Raw genomic sequence first — 16,665 nt, forward strand, 5'->3', positions numbered from 1 at the left:
CCCCTCGGGACCCCAACACCAGCTCCAGGGGCCCAAACCCTGGGGGACCGAACCATAGCTCCAGGGGCCCAACCCCTGGGGGCCCGAACCATAGCTCCAGGGGCCCAACCCCTGGGGGCCCCAACCCCAACTCCAGGGGCCCAACCCCTGGGGGCCCCAACACCAGCTCCAGGGGCCCAAACCCTGGGGGGGCCAACACCAGCTCCAGGGGCCCAACCCCTGGGGGCCCCAACACCAACTCCAGGTGCCCAACCCCTGGGGGCCCGAACCATAGCTCCCGGGGCCCAACCCCTGGGGGCCCCAACACCAACTCCAGGGGCCCAACCCCTGGGGGCCCCAACACCAACTCCAGGGGCCCAAACCCTGGGGGCCCGAACCATAGCCCCAGGGGCCCAAACCCTGGGGGCCCCAACACCAACTCCAGGGGCTCAAACCCTGGGGGCCCCAACACCAGCTCCAGGGGCCCAAACCCTGGGGGCCCCAACACCAACTCCAGGGGCCCAAACCCTGCGGGCCCGAACCATAGCTCCAGGGGCCCAACCCCTGGGGGCCCCAACACCAACTCCAGGGGCCCAACCCCTGGGGGCCCCAACACCAGCTCCAGGGGCCCAAACCCTGGGGGCCCCAAAACCAACTCCAGGGGCCCAACCCCTGGGGGCCCCAACACCAGCTCCAGGGGCCCAACCCCTGGGGACCCCAACACCAGCTCCAGGGGCCCAAACCCTGGGGGACCGAACCATAGCTCCAGGGGCCCAACCCCTGGGGGCCCCAACACCTGCTCCAGGGGCCCAACCCCTGGGAGCCCCAACACCAGCTCCAGGGGCCCAAACCCTGGGGGCCCCAACACCAACTCCAGGGGCCCAAACCCTGGGGGCCCGAACCGTAGCTCCAGGGGCCCAACCCCTGGGGGCCCCAACACCAACTCCAGGGGCCCAACCCCTGGGGGCCCGAACCATAGCTCCAGGGGCCCAAACCCTGGGAGCCCCAACACCAATTCCAGCGGCTCAAACCCTGGGGGCCCCAACACCAGCTCCAGGGGCCCAAACCCTGGGGGCCCCAACACCAACTCCAGGGGCCCAACCCCTGGGGGCCCCAACACCAACTCCAGGGGCCCAAACCCTGGGGGCCCGAACCATAGCTCCAGGGGCCCAACCCCTGGGGGCCCCAACACCAACTCCAGGGGCCCAACCCCTGGGTGCCCCAACACCAGCTCCAGGGGCCCAACCCCTGGGCGCCCGAACCATAGCTCCAGGGGCCCAACCCCTGGGGACCCCAACACCAGCTCCAGGGGCCCAAATCCTCCGGGACCGAACCATAGCTCCAGGGGCCCAACCCCTGGGGGCCCCAACACCAGCTCCAGGGGCCCAACCCCTGGGGTCCCCAACACCAGCTCCAGGGGCCCAAACCCTGGGGGCCCGACACCAACTCCAGGGGCCCAATCCCTGGGGGCCCGAACCATAGCTCCAGGGGCCCAACCCCTGGGGGCCCCAACACCAACTCCAGGGGCCCAACCCCTGGGTGCCCCAACACCAGCTCCAGGGGCCCAACCCCTGGGGGCCCGAAACATAGCTCCAGGGGCCCAATCCCTGGGGACCCCAACACCAGCTCCAGGGGCCCAAACCCTGGGGGACCGAACCATAGCTCCAGGGGCCCAACCCCTGGGGGTCCGAACCATAGCTGCAGGGGTCCAACCCCTGAGGGCCCGAACCATATCTCCAGGGGCCCAAACCCTGGGGGCCCCAACACCAGCTCCAGGGGCCCAACCCCTGGGGGCCCGAACCGTAGCTCCAGGGGCTCAACCCCTGGGGGGCCCAACACCAGCTCCAGGGGCCCAACCCCTGGGGGCCCCAACTCCAACTCCAGGGCCCAACCTCTGTGGGCCCCAACACCAGCTCCAGGGGCCCAAACCCTGGGGGCCCCAACACCAACTCCAGGGGCCCAACCCCTGGGGGCCCCAACACCAACTCCAGGGGCCCAAACCCTGGGCGCCCGAACCATAGCCCCAGGGGCCCAAACCCTGGGGGCCCCAACACCAACTCCAGGGGCTCAAACCCTGGGGTCCCCAACACCAGCTCCAGGGACCCAAACCCTGGGATCCCCAACACCAACTCCAGGAGCCCAACCCCTGGGGGCCCCAACACCAACTCCAGGGGCCCAACCCCTGGGGGCCCGAACCATAGCTCCAGGGGCCCAACCCCTGGGGGCCCCAACACCAACTCCAGGGGCCCAACCCCTGGGGGCCCCAACACCAGCTCCAGGGGCCTAAACCCTGGGGGCCCCAAAACCAACTCCAGGGGCCCAACCCCTGGGGGCAACAACACCAGCTCCAGGGGCCCAACCCCTGGGGACCCCAACACCAGCTCCAGGGGCCCAAACCCTGGGGGACCGAACCATAGCTCCAGGGGCCCAACCCCTGGGGGCCCCAACACCTGCTCCAGGGGCCCAACCCCTGGGGGCCCCAACACCAGCTCCAGGGGCCCAAACCCTGGGGGCCCCAACACCAACTCCAGGGGCCCAAACCCTGGGGGCCCGAACCATAGCTCCAGGGGCCCAACCCCTGGGGGCCCCAACACCAACTCCAGGGGCCGAACCCCTGGGGGCCCCAACACCAACTCCAGGGGCCCAACCCCTGGGGGCCCGAACCATAGCTCCAGGGGCCCAAACCCTGGGGGCCCCAACACCAACTCCAGGGGCTCAAACCCGGGTGGCCCCAACACCAGCTCCAGGGGCCCAAACCCTGGGGGCCCCAACACCAACTCCAGGGGCCCAACCCCTGGGGGCCCCAACACCAACTCCAGGGGCCCAAACCCTGGGGTCCCGAACCATAGCTCCAGGGGCCCAACCCCTGGGGGCTCCAATACCAACTCCAGGGGCCCAACCCCTGGGGGCCCCAACACCAACTCCAGGGGCCCAACCCCTGGGGGCCCGAAGCATAGCTCCAGGGGCCCAACCCCTGGGGGCCCCAACACCAACTCCAGGGGCCCAACCCCTGGGGGCCCCAACACCAGCTCCAGGGGCCCAAACCCTTGCGGCCCCAACACCAATTCCAGGGCCCAACCCCTGGGGGCCCCAACACCAACTCCAGGGGCTCAACCCCTGGGGGCCCGAACCATAGCTCCAGGGGCCCAACCCCTGGGGGCCCCAACACCAACTCCAGGGGCCCAACCCCTGGGGGCCCCAACACCAACTCCAGGGGCCCAAACCCTGGGGGCCCGAACCATAGCTCCAGGGGCCCAACCCCTGGGGGCCCCAACACCAACTCCAGGGGCCCAACCCCTGGGGGCCCCAACACCAGCTCCAGGGGCCTAAACCCTAGGGGCCCCAAAACCAACTCCAGGGGCCCAATCCCTGGGGGCAACAACACCAGCTCCAGGGGCCTAACCCCTGGGGACCCCAACACCAGCTCCAGGGGCCCAAACCCTGGGGGACCGAACCATAGCTCCAGGGGCCCAACCCTTGGGGGCCCCAACACCTGCTGCAGGGGCCCAACCCCTGGGGGCCCCAACACCAGCTCCAGGGGCCCAAACCCTGGGGGCCCCAACACCAACTCCAGGGGCCCAAACCCTGGGGGCCCGAACCATAGCTCCAGGGGCCCAACCCCTGGGGGCCCCAACACCAACTCCAGGGGCCCAACCCCTGGGGGCCCGAACCATAGCTCCAGGGGCCCAAACCCTGGGGGCCCCAACACCAACTCCAGGGGCTCAAACCCGGGGGGCCCCAACACCAGCTCCAGGGGCCCAAACCCTGGGGGCCCCAACACCAACTCCAGGGGCCCAACCCCTGGGGGCCCCAACACCAACTCCAGGGGCCCAATCCCTGGGGTCCCGAACCATAGCTCCAGGGGCCCAACCCCTGGGGGCCCCAACACCAACTCCAGGGGCCCAACCCCTGGGGGCCCCAACACCAACTCCAGGGGCCCAATCCCTGGGGTCCCGAACCATAGCTCCAGGGGCCCAACCCCTGGGGGCCCCAACACCAACTCCAGGGGCCCAACCCCTGGGGGCCCCAACACCAGCTCCAGGGGCCCAAACCCTTGCGGCCCCAACACCAATTCCAGGGCCCAACCCCTGGGGGCCCCAACACCAACTCCAGGGGCCCAAACCCTGGGGGCCCGAACCATAGCTCCAGGGGCCCAACCCCTGGGGGCCCCAACACCAACTCCAGGGGCCCAACCCCTGGGGGCCCCAACACCAACTCCAGGGGCCCAACCCCTGGGGGCCCGAACCATAGCTCCAGGGGCCCAAACCCTGGGGGCCCCAACACCAACTCCAGGGGCTCAAACCCGGGGGGCCTCAACACCAGCTCCAGGGGCCCAAACCCTGGGGGCCCCAACACCAACTCCAGGGGCCCAACCCCTGGGGGCCCCAACACCAACTCCAGGGGCCCAAACCCTGGGGTCCCGAACCATAGCTCCAGGGGCCCAACCCCTGGGGGCTCCAACACCAACTCCAGGGGCCCAACCCCTGGGGGCCCCAACACCAACTCCAGGGGCCCAACCCCTGGGGGCCCCAACACCAGCTCCAGGGGCCCACCCCTCGGGGCCCGAACCATAGCTCCAGGATCCCAACCCCTCGGGACCCCAACACCAGCTCCAGGGGCCCAAACCCTGGGGGACCGAACCATAGCTCCAGGGGCCCAACCCCTGGGGGCCCGAACCATAGCTCCAGGGGCCCAACCCCTGGGGGCCCCAACACCAACTCCAGGGGCTCAAACCCTGGGGGCCCCAACACCAGCTCCAGGGGCCCAAACCCTGGGGGCCCCAACAGCAACTCCAGGGGCCCAACCCCTGGGGGCCCCAACACCAGCTCCAGGGGCCCAAACCCTGGGGGCCGCAAAACCAACTCCAGGGGCCCAACCCCTGGGGGCCCCAACACCAGCTCCAGGGGCCCAACCCCTGGGGACCCCAACACCAGCTCCAGGGGCCCAAACCCTGGGGGACCGAACCATAGCTCCAGGGGCCCAACCCCTGGGGGCCCCAACACCAGCTCCAGGGGCCCAAACCCTTGGGGCCCCAACACCAATTCCAGGGCCCAACCCCTGGGGGCCCCAACACCAACTCCAGGGGCTCAACCACTGGGGGCCGGAACCATAGCTCCAGGGGCCCAATCCCTGGGGGCCCGAACCATATCTCCAGGGGCCCAACCCCTGGGGGCCCCAACAACAACTCCAGGGGCCCAAACCCTGGGGGCCCCAACACCAACTCCAGGGGCCCAAACCCTGGGGGCCCGAACCATAGCTCCAGGGTCCCAACCCCTGGGGGCCCCAACACCAACTCCAGGGGCCCAACCCCTGGGGGCCCCAAAACCAGCTCCAGGGGCCCACCCCTGGGGTCCCGAACCATAGCTCCAGGAGCCCAACCCCTCGGGACCCCAACACCAGCTCCAGGGGCCCAAACCCTGGGGGACCGAACCATAGCTCCAGGGGCCCAACCCCTGGGGGCCCGAACCATAGCTCCAGGGGCCCAACCCCTGGGGGCCCCAACCCCAACTCCAGGGGCCCAACCCCTGGGGGCCCCAACACCAGCTCCAGGGGCCCAAACCCTGGGGGGGCCAACACCAGCTCCAGGGGCCCAACCCCTGGGGGCCCCAACACCAACTCCAGGTGCCCAACCCCTGGGGGCCCGAACCATAGCTCCCGGGGCCCAACCCCTGGGGGCCCCAACACCAACTCCAGGGGCCCAACCCCTGGGGGCCCCAACACCAACTCCAGGGGCCCAAACCCTGGGGGCCCGAACCATAGCCCCAGGGGCCCAAACCCTGGGGGCCCCAACACCAACTCCAGGGGCTCAAACCCTGGGGGCCCCAACACCAGCTCCAGGGGCCCAAACCCTGGGGGCCCCAACACCAACTCCAGGGGCCCAAACCCTGCGGGCCCGAACCATAGCTCCAGGGGCCCAACCCCTGGGGGCCCCAACACCAACTCCAGGGGCCCAACCCCTGGGGGCCCCAACACCAGCTCCAGGGGCCCAAACCCTGGGGGCCCCAAAACCAACTCCAGGGGCCCAACCCCTGGGGGCCCCAACACCAGCTCCAGGGGCCCAACCCCTGGGGACCCCAACACCAGCTCCAGGGGCCCAAACCCTGGGGGACCGAACCATAGCTCCAGGGGCCCAACCCCTGAGGGCCCCAACACCTGCTCCAGGGGCCCAACCCCTGGGGGCCCCAACACCAGCTCCAGGGGCCCAAACCCTGGGGGCCCCAACACCAACTCCAGGGGCCCAAACCCTGGGGGCCCGAACCATAGCTCCAGGGGCCCAACCCCTGGGGGCTCCAACACCAACTCCAGGGGCCCAACCCCTGGGGGCCCGAACCATAGCTCCAGGGGCCCAAACCCTGGGAGCCCCAACACCAATTCCAGCGGCTCAAACCCTGGGGGCCCCAACACCAGCTCCAGGGGCCCAAACCCTGGGGGCCCCAACACCAACTCCAGGGGCCCAACCCCTGGGGGCCCCAACACCAACTCCAGGGGCCCAAACCCTGGGGGCCCGAACCATAGCTCCAGGGGCCCAACCCCTGGGGGCCCCAACACCAACTCCAGGGGCCCAACCCCTGGGTGCCCCAACACCAGCTCCAGGGGCCCAACCCCTGGGCGCCCGAACCATAGCTCCAGGGGCCCAACCCCTGGGGACCCCAACACCAGCTCCAGGGGCCCAAATCCTCCGGGACCGAACCATAGCTCCAGGGGCCCAACCCCTGGGGGCCCCAACACCAGCTCCAGGGGCTCAACCCCTGGGGTCCCCAACACCAGCTCCAGGGGCGCAAACCCTGGGGGCCCGACACCAACTCCAGGGGCCCAATCCCTGGGGGCCCGAACCATAGCTCCAGGGGCCCAACCCCTGGGGGCCCCAACACCAACTCCAGGGGCCCAACCCCTGGGTGCCCCAACACCAGCTCCAGGGGCCCAACCCCTGGGGGCCCGAAACATAGCTCCAGGGGCCCAATCCCTGGGGACCCCAACACCAGCTCCAGGGGCCCAAACCCTGGGGGACCGAACCATAGCTCCAGGGGCCCAACCCCTGGGGGCCCGAACCATAGCTGCAGGGGCCCAACCCCTGAGGGCCCGAACCATATCTCCAGGGGCCCAAACCCTGGGGGCCCCAACACCAGCTCCAGGGGCCCAACCCCTGGGGGCCTGAACCGTAGCTCCAGGGGCTCAACCCCTGGGGGGCCCAACACCAGCTCCAGGGGCCCAACCCCTGGGGGCCACAACTCCAACTCCAGGGGCCCAACCCCTGTGGGCCCCAACACCAGCTCCAGGGGCCCAAACCCTGGGGGCCCCAACACCAACTCCAGGGGCCCAATCCCTGGGGGCCCCAACACCAACTCCAGGGGCCCAAACCCTGGGCGCCCGAACCATAGCCCCAGGGGCCCAAACCCTGGGGGCCCCAACACCAACTCCAGGGGCTCAAACCCTGGGGTCCCCAACACCAGCTCCAGGGGCCCAACCCCTGGGGGCCCCAACACCAACTCCAGGGGCCCAGCCCCTGGGGGCCCGAACCATAGCTCCAGGGGCCGAACCCCTGGGGGCCCCAACACCAACTCCAGGGGCCCAACCCCTGGGGGCCCCAACACCAGCTCCAGGGGCCTAAACCCTGGGGGCCCCAAAACCAACTCCAGGGGCCCAACCCCTGGGGGCACCAACACCAGCTCCAGGGGCCCAACCCCTGCGGACCCCAACACCAGCTCCAGGGGCCCAAACCCTGGGGGACCGAACCATAGCTCCAGGGGCCCAACCCCTGGGGGCCCCAACACCTGCTCCAGGGGCCCAACCCCTGGGGGCCCCAACACCAGCTCCAGGGGCCCAAACCCTGGGGGCCCCAACACCAACTCCAGGGGCCCAAACCCTGGGGGCCCGAACCATAGCTCCAGGGGCCCAACCCCTGGGGGCCCCAACACCAACTCCAGGGGCCCAACCCCTGGGGGCCCGAACCATAGCTCCAGGGGCCCAAACCCTGGGGGCCCCAACACCAACTCCAGGGGCTCAAACCCGGGGGGCCCCAACACCAGCTCCAGGGGCCCAAACCCTGGGGGCCCCAACACCAACTCCAGGGGCCCAACCCCTGGGGGCCCCAACACCAACTCCAGGGGCCCAAACCCTGGGGTCCCGAACCATAGCTCCAGGGGCCCAACCCCTGGGGGCTCCAACACCAACTCCAGGGGCCCAACCCCTGGGGGCCCCAACACCAACTCCAGGGGCCCAACCCCTGGGGGCCCGAACCATAGCTCCAGGGGCCCAACCCCTGGGGGCCCCAACACCAACTCCAGGGGCCCAATCCCTGTGGGCCCCAACACCAGCTCCAGGGGCCCAAACCCTGGGGGGGCCAACACCAGCTCCAGGGGCCCAAACCCTGGGGGCCCCAACACCAACTCCAGAGGCCCAAACCCTGGGGGCCCCAACCCGAGCTCTAGGGGCCCAACCGCTTTGGGACCGAACCCCGCAATAGGGACCTACCCCCTGGGGCCCCAACCGTAGCTCAAGGGTCTCAACCCCTGCGGGCCCCAACCGTGGCCCCGGAGAACCATGAGTAGTAATAAGCTCGATAGCACTCATCACCATGCAATTTTGACACGTTTCCACGGCACTTTTAGGGCTTATGTCCGGCTTCCCAGCCTCCATTTCCTTTGGCTCCGTAGAGTATTCTGAAAAAAATGGGCGTGTATGTGTTTGACTAGGGGAAGTGTTGTGTAGTTTTGTGCTTGATGACATGAATAAAAAGTGTTAAATATCAGGGTGTATTAATAAAAAAGTTAAATAATATTGTAATCTAGGTTTATAAAGGGAATTGTCTGAGGCAAAACCTGCTTGGTAAGCACAGCATAAAAACTTTTTTAAAAAGTGTCTAAGAAAAATACAATAAAGCTTACGGTAAACTTAAAAAAAGTTTACGTTTGCAGTCTTTTTGTAAAACCAGGTAGCTTTTTTGGTTTCACCTTAGTAAATAAAACACATTAAAACTAAATAATACCAATGTAGATTAAGAAAAAACGAAGTTTAAAAGGAAAATTGACAAAGGCAAAGCCTGTTTTGTAAGCACGGGGTAAAAATGTATTTAGACTATTCAATATCATTGCAGGTTAAGATGAAAGATCAAAGATAGACAGCACATGGCGGAATCAGAATGAGACAGAGAGAGAAGCAGGCAGAGTCTGTTTAGTAAGCACAGGGTAAAAAAGAATTCAGAATCAGGGCGGTTTACAAGACAAGAAAAGCGAAGAGAGAGTCCAATTTGCAAAGAGCAAAAATAGAGAACACATGGTAGGATTAAAGAGAAAGAGATAGAATTGTTACCTTTTCCCGTCTTTCTGCAGAATGAGGCAGCTTTCCGGGTTCAAACCCTCTTAGGCTCGTTATCACCGCCTTTGGATCGGACCAATCAGAGGTAGTTTTACAACAGCGTCATAGAATTCATTTTCCTGAACCAAACCTAGTGTCTCAAGACTTTAAGCAAGAGCCAGCTCCCCCTCTTTCCACCCTTCCTATTATTTTTTTTCTTATCTAAAGAAACAGACCCGCAGCATTTTCCCACCAAGTAGCCCTTTTACAAAGATGTTTTTAAAACGCGCAAGCTTTTCGTAATACACCCTTTTTTAAAGTTTTTCCCTAGGTTTTAAACTAATTGGTTTTTTTTGTTTTTCTTTTTTAGTAAAAACAATGTGAAAGTCGGGCAAAGCACCTGTTAGTAAAGGAGCCTCTGTGATCAGTGGGTCAGAGATAAGAAGGCCTATAAATAGAGGAACAAAGAACTTAACAAGACTGTTAAAGAAATATTGTTAATACAAGACTTTGACCGTTATGGGGAGCAACCACATGGTAAGAAACCTTACTATAATTTGCGTGGGTCGTCAAGATATTATACTAGCGTTATGCTCACTTAAAAGGCAATATTTTTTCTTTTAAATAGGACGAGGCCTTTTTTCTTGACATCCCAGATGCCGCGCTACAAGCTTTAAACTTTGGTAAGCTAATTAATATGCTACACAAGAATAATTTATTATTAAGATAAAAGGTTTTAAAAAAATTTATTTTTTTAATTTAGAACAAGATGGAAGTCAAAACCACCCAATAGTTTTCCTGAAATTACAGAAGAAGGTGTGAACTGTTTTTCAAATATGTGTTTTTTAAAATAAAAAAATCTGTAGTTGGAAATAGTGTGCATTTTAGGGGCTTGAAAACCCTTAAAGCTTTTATTGTACAAAAGTTGCCGTTCTACCGCCCCTGCGTGGTGTAAACTATAATTTAAACGCGGTTTTTAGCCCGCTTATTGCAAAAACGTTTTTAAAATATATATTTTTGGGGAACAGCTTTGTTGTTAGTTAAAAAAAAAGCCGTGCTAAAAAACATTCTGTTTATGTGTATCGGCAGACTCATGAAGCGTTATTCCTCAAGAAGAAATGTTGAAGGTGAGCGCGCTTAAAGAGGCCAAGAAATTTCCCTTTGAGGCAGCTGCAGTTGGAAGCAAGGGTATTAAGCACAGCGATTTTGAACAGCCCTGCGCGTCCAAATCTCTTATTGCACAAAACCAGTCGGCACTAAAAAAGGCCAAAAAGTCTACCTCTAAAACAGCATTCGTTTTCAGGGAGGGGGGGAAAGGGGCTCAGACCCCCCCCCCAAGCTTTTGAACCACCCTCTACAACTTCCAGGAACCATGGTAAGCGAGGCAGAGGAGTTAAAGCCCCTAGTTTTCAACAGACCTTTGCCTCCCCGACCCAAAACAATTAGCTTTAAAAACAAACAACTCTGTGGAAGCAACCATGTTTAGGCGTGGTTTGAGCAGGGTGAAGAAGTTAATCCCCCGGGTTTTGGAACCCGCAAAACCCTTGCCAGAAATAAGAATGTTCCTGTGGGGCTGGCTGCATCTGTTGCTGCTTTTAACAAGCTGTTTAGCGTTTAATAGATAAAAAAGTTTTCAAAGCTAATTCTTGAGGTGTTTCAAAAACAAAATTTTCCAGAAGAAAGGGTGGTTTTTAGACCAAAAAATAGCAGATACACGGGCACTAATTAAAGAAGTGGAAAGTGCGATAAAGGGGGAAGGAAGAGGCTGACTGCACATGAAACCTAAAAATGAAAAGAGGGGTAGGGGAAAAAATGGAAAAAATCTAAAATAGTAAGAAGGCTTTTGGCCAAAAACATAAAAAAAACCAAAGCTATTTTAAAAAACAACCCCCCCAACCAAGAAAGGGAAATAGACCCTCCCACCCCTTCTTCTTCTTCTGAAGGTCCAGATTCCCCCGCTCCTGATACACCACCACAGGTGTATTTGGAGCGTGTAAGATACTGGATAAGACCCCGAAGGAAGTTTAAGGCTTATGACTATTTTGAAGAATTTCGTTTTGCTAATTTGGACAGAGTAACCGGGTTCACAGAAACCATGGTGGCCATCGACATCGCTTTTCAAAATTTGCTAGATGATATTAATAATCAGGTGGGCCCTGAAGATTTTGTACAGCCACGCTTAGATGTCCCGGGGACAAATCACCAGCTCTTTTCTTTACGGAGGCCTTGGGAAAATTTAAACGACGTAGATTTTTTAAATAACATCGTTAATGTGTTGCAAAGTAACGCAGAGATTGTGTGGTCCGAAACTATAAGCCTGGCTGTTACACTTATTAATAACAGGGTTGGTGGAGTTGGGTCTGTAAGACCTCTAAAAACTATTACGTGCAGTAAAATTTTTGAAAAAAAAGAAAACATTTAATTGATTTAAATAACCAGGGTGACAACCTGTCTTTTGCCGGTAGCGTGCTGGGTCTTCTGTCAGATAAAAAAGTTTCAGATGCCCAGCTGTTAGAGGGGGCCAAACACCTTCATCAGGAATTGGGGTTTTCGGACCAAAAAATGATTAGCTTGACAGACGAGAGCTCTTTCGAAGTGTGCTTGGGGGTAGCTATTACCGTTATGTATTATGAAAATGAAAATTGGTGTTTTTTTACAACGGGGGGCGTACAGCCTTCCCACGGCCTTTGAATTTAACGGGTGTTTTTTCACCGGTGCCCCATTTGCTATTGCGAAAATGATTACAACCCGTTGCTTAAGGCAACCCACGGACAGCTGTACAACAGAACCATCATTAAGGCTGAATTTTCAAAAAGCCAGGGGTTTTAGGTAAGGACTATGCTAGCAAACGATAACCAGGTGGAAAATTTTTTACGAGAAAAAAAGCTGCCACAACCTTTGGTTCCTAGAGATGCCCTTTACGGTGCTAGAACAAACGCCATTTACCATTATTACAAACCGCAGCCCGGGGAGCCGGTTCATTACTACGATTTTACCAACCTCTACCCTTTTGTTAACAAAACTAATCAATATCCTGTAGGACATCCCGTTATTGTGTATGAGGGTTTTGGGGATATCTGCCAGTACTTTGGCGTTGCCAAGGTTAGAGTGTACCTTCCAAGAGGTTTGTATTTTCCCGTGTTACAATACAGGGTTGATGGTAAACTAATGTTTCCCCTGTGCGCACTTTGTGCAGAAACAAAACAAAAGGACCCCTGCAGGCACAATCAGGAGGAGAGGGCTTTAACACGGGCTTGGTGCCCTATAGAGTTGGTGGAGGCTTTAAACAAAGGGTACAGTAAAAAGGGGAGTGGAATCCACCCCATTGGATTATTTAGGAGATTTAACTAGCGAAATACCCCCAGATGATCACATTGTGGAGTTTGTGTCCGCGGGACCTAAAACATACGGGGACAAACTGTCCAGCGGTAAAACCTCTATGAAATTAAAAAGAATCACACTTAACTCTTTCGCTAACAAGAGGACTCCTAAAGGGTGGCATGTTTCTATGAAAGCCTTGGCAGAGCTAAACGTGCCTACGACAGTCGTAGGGCATGTTACCAATGAACAATTTTTAGAGCGTCTAAAAGTAGGGCTAAAGCCTGTCAAGGCCACAAGTAGAACCACCCCTTTTAAAAACGTCCCTGTTAAAAAACGAAAAATCGACTGGTTAACAATGTAAAATAAAAGACGTAAATAAAATTTTATTGGTGCACCTCTTTAAACACACGCAAGATAAACACGTTTGAACATGTTGAAACATGCTTAAAACAGGTCTGGACATGCCGGGTCTTCATAGACGGTTACAACAGAAATTAACACAGAACTACACAGAGGACGCCCAATTGACCATACACAAGCTAAAGCGCTAAGGCTGTGGAAAACCGTCTACGGGGGTAATTTTAAAATAAAGACGCAACGTGTGATTTCTAAAAAAAGGGGATCAAGTAATAGTATCTAAAACAAAGTGCATTGTTGAAAAGGGGAATCAGCAAACCATTACCGATGAAATATTTATCGTTTCAGGGGTTTTATTAAGAGGGCAAAGACAGGTGTATGCATTACAAGATTATGAAGGGGAGGAAGTCGTGCGGTCTTCTTATCCTGAAGACTTACAAAAAGTAAACCCTAACGAGGACTGCGTTTACAGGGTAGAAAAATTTTTAGCAGAAAAAGGTCAGGGAATAAACAAATTTTTTTTGTAAAATGGAAAGGCTGGCCTAAGAAATTTAATAGTTGGCTTAAAGCGTCTCAAGTGCACTACCTTTAATAAAAAAATGACTGAAAAAAGATTTTACATGAGCTTACCAAGCAATGCCTGAGCGGGGGTTTTTCCTCAAAATACTAGTTCCAATTTTACAATAAAACTAGCCACGCCTTTAAATTTAATAAGGCGGTGGGATGTCGCTTTATCGGAAATTTATTGTTGTCACTTTTGGAACACGCTTCTTTACGAAACAGCATTTACTTTAGCCTCGGAAAAAAATTCCAACCTACAACATGGATTCCGGCTATTATTGAATCATTCACCATTTAATAGAAATCATCAAGAATATAGACAATGATGCCGAAAAACCAAATACCTACGTTATTTACCACCCTGTGACTAGAAGCGTTCAGTTAAAACCAAACGATGGAAAGTAGTTTTTTTCCACAGTGGGTAAATTGGCAACAATATTGGGAATGCTTTCAAATCATCCGTGTAGGATAGTACCCCGCAGACATTACGGGGTGGTTAACTCTTTATACGTGTACACGGATATAGTGGAACATCAGTTAGTGGGGGACTACTATGTGCCGCTGTTGCGCTGCGTTCCCATCCGCGGTAGCAACAACGAATTTCTTACAATAACGTATGACAAACCGCATTACGTTCCCTTAAGTAAGCAGCACATCAGAACAATTACTATTGAAATAAAGACGGATCAAAATAAGCGTGCTTCATTTAGTTTTGGAAAGATAATTGTTAAACTATATTTGCGCCCCCAAGAAGCTGGAGAATTGTGACTAAGAAAAACTATGGAGACCCCTTTTTGTATAGAAACTACTACAAGGCCCAGGCTGGCTATGCCTTAGCAGGATATCAAGGATTACTCGTTTTGTACGGGATAGGTTTAGAAGGCATATTTCGCAGTCTTTTTAGAAAAGTCGTGTCCCCTTTAAAAAGAGGTTTTTTTTTCATTATTAAACCCCACATAAAACAGCCGCAAAAAATATAACCAGAAATGTTGTAAACCACGTGTCTAGCGCAGTTAAAAACAAAACAGGAGCACAGGAAGGTTCCGGTTTAGTGGTAATGAGAAAAAAAGAGCAGCGATGCACCAGCCATTTAAGGTACCATATAGACCATTAAAAAAAAAGCTGTCGGAAGACGTCTTAGCCATATACCTAAAAGGCCCCCTAAGAAGAGGAAGCGTCTCATTCCCGCGATAAAAGGGATATATTTTAAAATGGCTTTTATTCATTGTAGGTCTGACGAATGCACCAAAATCGGAACTGGATTTATTTGAAATAGCCCCTACAAAAACCAGTATTTAAAATAACTTTTATGTAGAGGTACCTTCTTTGACCGCTTTTACGGTAAATGCACCTCTTGAATTTTTTTATTACGGGGCTTGGGGATCCTTACTTAGACCTTAACAACACTCTACTCTACGTGTGCTGCAAGGTGATAAAAGATGACTGGTCGGACATTGATGATGATGCCCGGGTGCCCCGAATAGACTACCCCATCGCCACTCTTTTTAACCAGCTGGATGTTACTTTAGGCGATCGTATTAATAGCTAGAGCAACAATTGTTACCCTTAGAGAGCCTTAATAGAGCTAATTTTAAACGAAAAGCCACGACATCCTCGCTACGCAATTTGTTTTTTTAAAGAAAATCTACTGCTAAACGGTGTAGTTTTAAAAATTAAACTAACAAGTTGCAAAGATGTTTTTTGCCTTATGAGCGGGATTGAAAACCAGAATTATGAAGTACACATTATTTCGGTTTCTTTGCTTTTAAATCGTGCAAAAGTAACCCTGGAGGTTCGCTTGGGGCACGGCGAAGCTTTAATGATTGTCAACGCTAAGTATCCCGTAGACCGGGTAAGCATAAAGGTGTTTAGCATACCGGCCGGCAGTCGTGTCAGTTACCAGGAAAACCTTTTTTTAGGACAGCTACTCAAGCAGCTAGTAGTAGGTTTTATAGATAACGACGCCTTCAGCGGCAGCTACGTTAAAAATCCTTTTAACTTTAAACATTATAACCTTAATTTTGTGGCCTTGTATGTGGATGGCGAACAGGTGCCAGCAAATCCCCTACAACCCGATTTTGAAAATGGAACCGGCGATGAATTTGCCCAGGGCTATACGCTGTACGCCTTTGATTTGACCCCATATCAGGAGTCCGCCGATCATTATTCTTTAATTAAAACTGGAAACCTGAGAGCGGAAATTCGGTTTGCAACGGCTTTGCCGTCTACGGTTAACATGATAGGGTATGGGGTTTTTGATAACGTGCTCGAAGTAAATCATAGAAGAAACGTTCTGTTTAACTATATGTAATCATGCACACCGTGCAGCTACGTGACTATTTTATCAAAGGACCCTTCTTTTTTAGATGCTTTTTCTAGCGATTGCTTTCGAAAGGTTTTGAGTCCGGAAGACCTTTGGGGCATATTGTTAACATCCACCCCCATAAGTTACCCGGGGAACATTTGTTGGCCCTTTATTTTCCAAAACGGGGGCCCGGCGAGTATTTGACTCCTGCGGTTTTTCCGAAGACAGTAACTTTTTCCCTAAGTATATTATGAATTTTTTAAACCGTAACTGTGATAAAGTTGTGTTTCATCAGAGACAACTTCAGGACCTCCTAGCAGTAACCTGCGGTTATCATTGGATTTTTTTCTTAAACAACGTAATAAGGGTTTATCTTTTGATTGTATTTTAAAGTTGTACACAGATGATTTACCAGAAAATGACCGCTTGGTGGTGCAATTTGTAAAAGGAAGAAGACCGGCATGCCCAGACCTGTTTTAAACATATTTCAACATGTTCAAACGTGTTTGTCTTCTCGTGTGTTTAAAGAGGTGCACCAATAAAATTTTGTTTACGTCTTTTATTTTACCTTTTTAACCAGTCGATTTTTCGTTTTTTAACAGGGACGTTTTTAAAAGGGGTGGTTCTACTTGTGGCCTTGACAGGCTTTAGCCCTATTTTTAGGCGCTCTAAAAATTGTTTATTGGTAACATGCCCTACGACGGTCTTAGGCACGTTTAGCTCTGCCAAGGCTTTCATAAAAACATGCCACCCTTTAGGAGTCCTCTTGTTAGCGAAAGAATAAGAGCCGGTTACCCCCTGAGTATATCAAGCATGTGAGACTCCTCAATCGCTTTTCCCCGGTACAC

The 16,665-nt window shown here is 55.5% G+C and overlaps 1 long non-coding RNA gene across 1 annotated transcript; it reads left to right on the top strand.

The window, feature by feature from the left end:
• The first annotated feature begins 15,133 nt into the window (after positions 1 to 15,133).
• LOC127042398 (uncharacterized) lies at positions 15,134 to 16,379 on the top strand. The gene is made up of 2 exons (XR_007771921.1): positions 15,134 to 15,170; positions 16,211 to 16,379. It is a non-coding gene; the product is annotated as an uncharacterized LOC127042398 (long non-coding RNA).
• Positions 16,380 to 16,665: the final 286 nt, after the last annotated feature.

Source organism: Gopherus flavomarginatus, unplaced genomic scaffold (assembly GCF_025201925.1).
Source record: "Gopherus flavomarginatus isolate rGopFla2 unplaced genomic scaffold, rGopFla2.mat.asm mat_scaffold_398_arrow_ctg1, whole genome shotgun sequence".
Classification (NCBI taxonomy): domain Eukaryota; kingdom Metazoa; phylum Chordata; order Testudines; family Testudinidae; genus Gopherus; species Gopherus flavomarginatus.